This window comes from Oncorhynchus mykiss, chromosome 20, assembly GCF_013265735.2.
Source record: "Oncorhynchus mykiss isolate Arlee chromosome 20, USDA_OmykA_1.1, whole genome shotgun sequence".
NCBI classification, from domain to species: Eukaryota; Metazoa; Chordata; class Actinopteri; order Salmoniformes; family Salmonidae; genus Oncorhynchus; species Oncorhynchus mykiss.
Genome location: NC_048584.1, coordinates 271296 through 280712, shown reverse-complemented (window position 1 = coordinate 280712; position 9417 = coordinate 271296).

The following is a 9417-nucleotide window of genomic DNA, read 5'->3' as shown; positions in this document are numbered from 1 at the left end:
CACCACCTTGCCTTCCTTGTTGTCCTTCACCTTTATCTGGTGAAGGGAAACTGGTCGTCTCATGGACTTGCTAATGCCCTTCATCAACCGGTTGATCCCCCTCCATTGGTTCACGGTCAGCCGGCAGCCAGATGGAGGGGTCTCCTCAGAATATTTAAGAAATGCACCAATAGTCAAGGTGTAGTGGTTGACTGTGGTGATTGCCTTGTTCTTCTGGAGGAATTGAACCCATCTAAAAACACACACACACACACACACACACAAATCATACAATCAAATACTGTATTGTTGGTTAATGCTTGTGAGGCTAGAGAGAAAAAATAATTCTGCTTACTTCCTTATTTTGTCATGGTCTGTCAGGAAAATGAGAGAGGACTGGTAGGTCTCATTCTTCGCCATGTAGTTTAAAAATTGCGTCACCCTCTTGACCTTTGAGGCACAATTTTCACTCAGCTTATAATTTGGATTAGGGCCCTCACAGGTCTTCCTGAATCCCTCGATAAACACACCTAATCAAAAAAACATAACATTTTAGACTAGAATTACAATCTCATGAGGCTACATGAATCAGTCAGGTGGTTTATCATATTCTTTTCAAACACAAACTCTTGTCACTATTTGAAGACACAGTACTTACTCATAGCAGAGCCCGGGAAGATGAGTTTGCAGCTTGACCCGGACACTGTAGGCTCCTCTCTCTGGTCCCCTGAACCTCTAGCTTGGTCCTGCTCCTCTTGATTTGTGTCTGTGTCTGACTCTGCCTGAAAGTTGAGGGCCTTCACCATGCCAATCCCCATCTGCCTTTTCCGCAGCTGGTACTTCTTTCTCAACCTTTGCAGATCAGAGATCAACTTAAGGTTGTCCTCTTTAATGGATTTGTTGGTCTCACTTCTTGTATGCAGTGCCTCATCCCTCTCTTTTACAGCTTTTTTCAGTCTCAGGATTGGTGCATGGCAGTGGCAGGAATCCTCTTTGCAGTCCACTTCCTCCTCTGCTTCTGTAGGTGAACATAACATTTCCTCCTCCTCCTCTTCTCTCCTTACAGTCTCCACAATGTCTAAATCTGTCGCCATAGGGATGTCAGGGGTCGATGCCCTCAACACCGCCAGCCTCTCCATCGTCAGCCGTCTCCTAAGGTCCTCTAAAACCTGTCTCCTCTGTGCTCTGTTGAGCTCTGAGTGGGAGTCTATATGCCGGTCCAGTCTGCTAAGATGTGTGGAGCATCCTGACACTGGACACTGCTCCTGCCTGACATTGACACGGCCTGACTGCCACTTACAGAGGAGTACCCTCTCCTCACTGTTCCTCACATGGTGTACATACCTAAGGTGCTGACTAAAGCCAACCACAACCTTATAGCATATTGGACATGAGCGCACTGGAGCCATCTATACAATTCTATACTATTCTATTCTATTCTATTGAAAAGGGAAATAATAGTAAATAAAACAACTTAACACAATCCCTTAAGCAATAAAGAAAGTACAGTGCTTCTGGCTGCTTAATTGATACTCAAAAATATACATGAAACCACTCCTCACCACTCTAGAATGCTCATCTCCTTGTTAGCTCAAAGTGAAATGCAGCCTATTAGAAAAAAAATCACTCTTCTCATTTTAAACTCTCCCCAAACTCCTCCCTCTCTCTCTGTCAGCACATGATCAAACTGTGTTTTTCCATTTGAGAATGCTCAGGATGAGGCCCCTACTCTGCTTGTAGTCAAATACATTCTATTATAGAAAATACTCCCCAAACTACTATATTGTCATCTCATAGTCAAATTCTCTCATCTCATAGTCAAATTCTCCATTAAAAACAATCACATTGATGAGACTACTTTTTTTAAATGGTCCCTATGCTCAGACCAAGTGAGCTACATGAGATTACTTTTTTGCACGGTCACTGCGGTCAGACCGGTCTGAGTGAGCTACATGATACTACTTTTTTTGCATGGTCCCTGCGGTCACCGGTCAGACCGAGTGAGCTACATGAGATTACTTTTTACGCAGACAAAGCCTGCTACATGAGACTACTTTTTTGCATGGTCACTGTGGTCAGACCAAGTGAGCTACAGTCAAGTGGGGTGTCTTGTTGAACTCGGCACGGACTAGGGATTATGGTAATGCAATTGCCTGCTCTCTGTGTCTTTAAGCACCGCACTTTATCACTCCATCCTTGCTGTGTGTGTGTGTCTGTGTGTGTGTGTGTGTGAGAGAGAGCTTTTCTTTGACATCTGTTGGGAGAAATGACTGATTTACAGTTCAGGAGGGTTACCTAGTCACACATATGAAATTTTGGAGAGATGTGACTTTTTTAACCCTTCGAAACACTGTGACCCAATTAAAGGCACTTCCGGTTGGCACAGGAAGCTATAAGTAACCACATGTCTTGATTGACATAGCCACTTACAGAATCCTGAGTTTTAAGTCTTTAAGTTAAGAATTGACTGATCTACACAGGTTTGAATACAGTGATTTTCATAATGACAGGTTATGCGTTGAATGTGACATATTTTAGTGGATTAAGCATAGGTTGGGTTTCAAATATGTAACTGAATAGAAATCTATCATATGCAGATAATTAGGAAATGTTTCAACTTTGGTTTGAGCACAAAAGTGACCTGTGTGTCTCTTTAGGAGGGAAACAATAAACATAGAAAAAAGGAAGAAAAAAATAATAAAAATCCCACCCACCCCGATTGTCAGACTAAAACAACAATCCCAACAATCAAACATGAATACACTTGTAGAGATACGTTGCTGCTCGCTTTCCGTCTTGCTCTTACTAGCTAAAACTTGGCGTAAACTAAAACCTGCGAGCTCTCTAAATTGAAAACAAACGTTGTGAATAGATATTTATGGCTGAATATTTACTGCCCACGGTAAGGGATGCTTGAGTCTCTTTTCGAAAGATTAACATAAATGAGGGGGAAAGCCTAAGCCTAAGCCCACTTATTGCTTCGCCCAGTAGATATGGACTAAACCAAAATATACTCTCCTGTAAATGTATTAGAACTCACCCCGGGAAGATACGGTTAGTTGAAAATGAAATGAGTTGAAAAAACTGCATTTTATCCCCCAGAGAGACCGTCCTGGCTCAGACGTTGCTCAGTTTTTTGAGAAAAGTGTGCACTTCTCCCGGTGTGTTGAAGAGATGGCTTCGACCTTGGTACTGAACTTTCATCCATGCAGGGTGGATGAGGTAGCCGGTGATGTTCTTCTCCTTCAGTGCTTTGGCGGCAGGTCTGAACTGATTGCGACGTCTGGAGAGATCCACGCTCATATCTGGGAAAAGGCTGACCCTCTTTCCATCAATGGTGATGTCCCCTTTGGCTCTTGCGAGTTGCAGTATCTTCTCTCTGTCTTGGAAACGGAGGAACCTGATCAATACGGCTCGTGGGGGCTCATCTGGCCGGGGTTTCGGCGCTGATGTTCTGTGGGCGCGTTCGATTTCCAGCGGCTTGGTGAAGTTGATTATGCCTAGGACCTCCGGGATCCATTGATTGCAGCCATAACAAGTTAAAACCTGTTTACGATATTGGTTCCCAATTGGGAATCAACCCTCCCACGTGCAGCTGAAACGGTGGCGCATGGAACGCAAAAATATTCTTAAAAATATTTAACCTCCACACATTAACAAGTCCAATAGCTCAAATGAAAGATAAACATCTTGTTCATCTAGCCAGCAAGTCAGATTTCTAAAATGTTTTACGGCGAAAACATAGCACATATATATGTAAAACCACCACCAGACACAGCTCATTTCAATAGCCAAAACATGCAATCAACAAACGCAGGATTAAAAAATAAATCGCTCACTAACCTTTTGAAAATCTTCATCAGATGACAGTAATATGACATATTACACAGTACATATTTTTTTTTTTCAATAATATGCCATTTATATCCATAAATGTCCATTTACAGTGAGTTCACCTTCAGAAATTACTCAAAAATGCCCTCAGGAAATCTATGTAGCGCGGCAAGATAACGTAAATAGACATCATAAACTTTGACTAAATATACATGTTCTACATATAGTTAGAAAGATACACTGCTTCTTTATGCAACCGCTGTGTTAGATTTATTTTTAACGTTACAGAAATCGCACACTATTCCATATTGTGAGACAGCGCTCAGTTCCAGGCTACATTTCCACGTAATGTTGGAGTCAACAGAAACACAGATTTAAGCATAAATATTCCCTTACCTTCGATGGTCTTCGTTCAGAATGTTCTGGAAGGCTTCATACTTACCCAATACATCGTTTGGTTTCAAGTCTTGCGTCTTTGTATTAGCTACTGCTAATAACATCAGCTGAAATGCACCCAAAACGTCCTCTGGTCCGGATAAGTTGCGCATCAAAACTTCAAAATTACACATTATATGTCGACTAAACAGGTCAAACTAAGTGCAGAAGCAAGCTTTATGATGTTTTAGACGTGCAAAACAAACTTCAATTCAATCGGCCATCGTCTGCCCTTCTCTTGAGTGCTGGAAACAAAGGAATTGCTGTGACCAATTCGCGCCCATACGCACAGCCTATTCTCTCGTGGCACGCACTAATTTCACTCCCATAGGGTCAATTCTCGCGCGATTTGAACGGTTTGAAGCTCTAATGAAAGAGGACATCTAGCGGAAGAGATAGAAAGTGTCCGCAGAATCATAGCTGGTTGGGAAGGGTGGGGGCCATGACGTCAAAGTTGCTCCAACTTTCATGGCCACAAAAACTAGTTTGGAAGAATGCCTGCCCTGTGAGTTCTGCTATACTTACAGACATAATTCCAACGGTTTTAGAATCTTTAGAGTGTTTTCTATCCAATAATATATTTGCATATATTAACAATTTTTGACAGATTTTTTTTCCAGTTTACTAGGGGTACCCAATCTCTCCAAAGGGGGCGTATGTCTGCCATATCCTCAACAGGTTTTAATCCCTTCTCTTAACATGTATGGCCCCAAAACATAATCAAGCAGCTGACCAATTACTTAAGACTTTAGTTAGAAGTTAACTGAGATTAATCAACAACTGGATACATTACTTTATTTATAAAGTGAAACTTTCCTCCGCATTGGAGTATCTCTACAACTACAAGTTTAACCAGTATTTCAGTTGTTTTACCATCCCATGAAGAAGTGTGGCAGGCCTGTGAGGAAGGATCCTACAGCCATGAGGAAACAGCCCATAGCAATGAGCCTGGGCCGGTGCAGCTTCGCCCCAAAATGGCTGACCACAGCCAGGAACAGCAGGTTACCTGCAAGAAACCACAACACTACAGTAGTCAGGAATCACAAATTATAAACATTTTTTTTTTCTACTAAAAATGGCATATCAGTTTGGATACTAGACTGCAACAACAAAGCATCAAATAAAACAATGTTAGGGGTTTGACAGTAGAGTCATGGACAAAAGCCAGTCAATCAATTAATAGGAACAACTATAAAACTGGACAGTATTGAGAGCAGACTCTGATTGATCCACAAGAAAAATCAATCATACTGTAGTCTGTATCTGGTTTTTACTACATGAGTTCTGAAGCAACTCAATGTTATTGTTGATACCCATCTCAAAGCTGCCGTCTATGAGTCCGATGAGAGAGCTGGACAGGGAAAAAGTGTCTGAGTGATGGCACTCTTCATGTAGGTCCTTGACAGAGCTTTGGTGAAGGAGGCGAACGACAGGGCCACGATGAACTGCTGACAAGCACAAGAGAGAGAACATTAGTGTGTGTTTGTCCGTGTGTATGTGCATGCGTGGATGCGTGTGCAGACAGAGTACATGTGTAGCTGAGGTGGCCTGCAATAGTAAAAAGAACGGACACAAGTTTACGTCTGCCAAGTTCTGGCGCTTTCTTTATTCTGAAGAATGTTTTTTTTCTCTTGTTCAATTGTCTATTTTCTTGTTAGTACTTTGAAAATATTCACATCAAACAAGTGCACACTTTAAATTACACAACATAAATGCACTTTACCTAAAACAGAATTCAAAAATGTTTGGTTTCACATGAAAACCACAATGTATTTCACATTCATACAATAGAAACACCTATATATGAAACCATAAATAACTGAATGTTTTTCTATATACCGCTACCTCTATAGAAAAGTGACAACAATACATTCAGCTTTAAGATAGTGGCACCTCCAGAAAATCCTCTCTCTCTCACTGTATGTACTAAAAGTCCACCAGACTGAGCGTGCTCGGCCAGTTTACCAGCTATTGAGCACAATTTTACACAAAACAACCAATAACATCTAAAACCAACTCCGAAATCCCTAACAAATGGATTCTTGATAAAAAATCTCCTAGACTAAATCCAGTACAATTCAGCTACTCAGTAAACATAGTCTCTGTAACTCGTAAATGTTTTTTTTTACCTCAGCTAGCATCAAGCTAACATATACTCTGACTCAATGTAAATACCTTCTTCTCTCACTCAGTTCGACACAGAGCCAAAACAAAACCTTTCCTAACGTGATAATATCTGGACAACGTTGTTAAATAGCATGTTATTACATATTGTGTATGTAGTTGAACGTTTGAAGTGCTGTTACATACCTGTAATAGTAAAAGAACAGACACAGTTTACCTCTGTAAAGTTCTGGTCCTTATTCTGCAGAATGGTGAGCGCTTGGCCTGAACTTAATGTTTCTCCTGCTACAACAGTACAACAGCGCCATCTATTGGCCTTATGGACTGCTGACGCTAAAGTATGTTGAAAATACCATTTAGATTCATTAAGACAAATACATAAACAATATGGGGGGGGATATAATAAATGGGTGTCTGTTTTTAGTTACTTTGTTTTCAACCCATTACACATGCACAATCATACATGTGCATTTAAAGCATCATTAAGAACCTTGAGTGTGGAACTGCAGGGCGTTTAGGCAAAAACCACATGAATTTCACATGTGAACACGGGAAGTGTTCCAAAAACATATTTGAATGTAATCTTATGTGAACTACAAATGTGAAAATGTGATCACGTTGTGTACCAAAATGTAATTTGTGCTCACATAAAATGTAAGTTGGTTACATGTGGTTTTTCTGTCAGGGCAGGAATATAAAATGCATTTTGATGTTACATGATCTTGAAAATGCAATGTTCTCTGAGGTTCTTCCATGATCCTTTCCATGTATTTTCCAGTTTACTTTCCCTCAGTCCTTTTCACTTTCCTTGGCAAAACAAGCTCTGTCCCCGAGACTTACTCAGAGCCACCATGAATTGAAGCAGCTTCTGATGGATTTTAAACCATTCAACAAATTGTTTTATAATGAAGAGTAGACCCAACTAAACACCCTGGATTCTTTACACACACACATTGAAGGGAAAAAAATCTCAAATTTGAACTCATCAGACCAAAGGACAGATTTCCACCAGACTTACAGTGCCTTGCGAAAGTATTCGGCCCCCTTGAACTTTGCAACCTTTTGCCACATTTCAGGCTTCAAACATAAAGATATAAAACTGTATTTTTGTGAAGAATCAACAACAAGTGGGACACAGTCATGAAGTGGAACGACATTTATTGGATATTTCGAACTTTTTTAACAAATCAAAAACTGAAAAATTGGGCGTGCAAAATTATTCAGCCCCTTTACTTTCAGTGCAGCAAACTCTCTCCAGAAGTTCAGTGAGGATCTCTGAATGATCCAATGTTGACCTAAATGACTAATGATGATTAATAATACAATCCACCTGTGTGTAATCAAGTCTCCGTATAAATGCACCTGCACTGTGATAGTCTCAGAGGTCCGTTAAAAGCGCAGAGAGCATCATGAAGAACAAGGAACACACCAGGCAGGTCCGAGATACTGTTGTGAAGAAGTTTAAAGCCGGATTTGGATACAAAAAGATTTCCCAAGCTTTAAACATCCCAAGGAGCAAGGATAATATGGAAATGGAAGGAGTATCAGACCACTGCAAATCTACCAAGACCTGGCCGTCCCTCTAAACTTTCAGCTCATACAAGGAGAAGACTGATCAGTGATGCAGCCAAGAGTCCCATGATCACTCTGGATGAACTGCAGAGATCTACAGCTGAGGTGGGAGACTCTGTCCATAGGACAACAATCAGTCGTATATTGCACAAATCTGGCCTTTATGGAAGAGTGGCAAGAAGAAAGCCATTTCTTAAAGATATCCATAAAAAGTGTTGTTTAAAGTTTGCCACAAGCCACCTGGGAGACACACCAAACATGTGGAAGAAGGTGCTCTGGTCAGATGAAACCAAAATTGAACTTTTTGGCAACAATGCAAAACATTATGTTTGGCGTAAAAGCAACACAGCTCATCACACTGAACACACCATCCCCACTGTCAAACATGGTGGTGGCAGCATCATGGTTTGGGCCTGCTTTTCTTCAGCAGGGACAGGGAAGATGGTTAAAATTGATGGGAAGATGGATGGAGCCAAATACTGGACCATTCTGGAAGAAAACCTGATGGGACTGGAGATTTGTCTTTCAACAAGACAATGATCCAAAACATAAAGCAAAATCTACAATGGAATGGTTCAAAAATAAACATATCCAGGTGTTAGAATGGCCAAGTCAAAGTCCAGACCTGAATCCAATCAAGAATCTGTGGAAAGAACTGAAAACTGCTGTTCACAAATGCTCTCCATCCAACCTCACTGAGCTGGAGCTGTTTTGCAAGGAGGAATGGGAAAAAATGTCAGTCTCTCGATGTGCAAAACTGATAGAGACATACCCCAAGCGACTTACAGCTGTAATCGCAGCAAAAGGTGGCGCTACAAAGTATTAACTTAAGGGGGCTGAATAATTTTTCTGTTTTTTATTTGTTAAAAAAGTTTGAAATATCCAATAAATGTCCTTCTACTTCATGATTGTGTCCCACTTGTTGTTGATTCTTCACAAAAAAATACAGTTTTATATCTTTATGTTTGAAGCCTGAAATGTGGCAAAAGGTCGCAAAGTTCAAGGGGGCCGAATACTTTTGCAAGGCACTGTAGGTCCATTGCTCGTGTTTCTTGTCCCATGCAAGTCTCTTCTTATTATTGGCGTCCGTCCTTTAGTAGTGGTTTCAATGGAACAATTCAACCATGAAGGCCTGATTCACGCAGTCTCCTATGAACAGTGCATGTTGAGATGTGTGTGTTTCTTGAACTCTGTGAAGCTTTTATTTGGGCTCCAATCTGAGGTGCAGTGAACTCTGCTGAACCTATCCTCTGCAGCAGAGGTAACTTTGGGTCTTCCTTTCCTGTGGCAGTCCTCATGAGAGCCAATTTCATCAAAACGCTTCATGGTTTTTGGGACTACACTAGAAGAAACTTTCAAAGTTCTTGAATTTTTCCGTTTTGACTGACATTCATGTCTTAAGTAAAGATGGACTTGTTTCTCTTTGCTTATTTGAGCTGTTCTTGGCATAATATGGACTTGGTCTTTTACCAA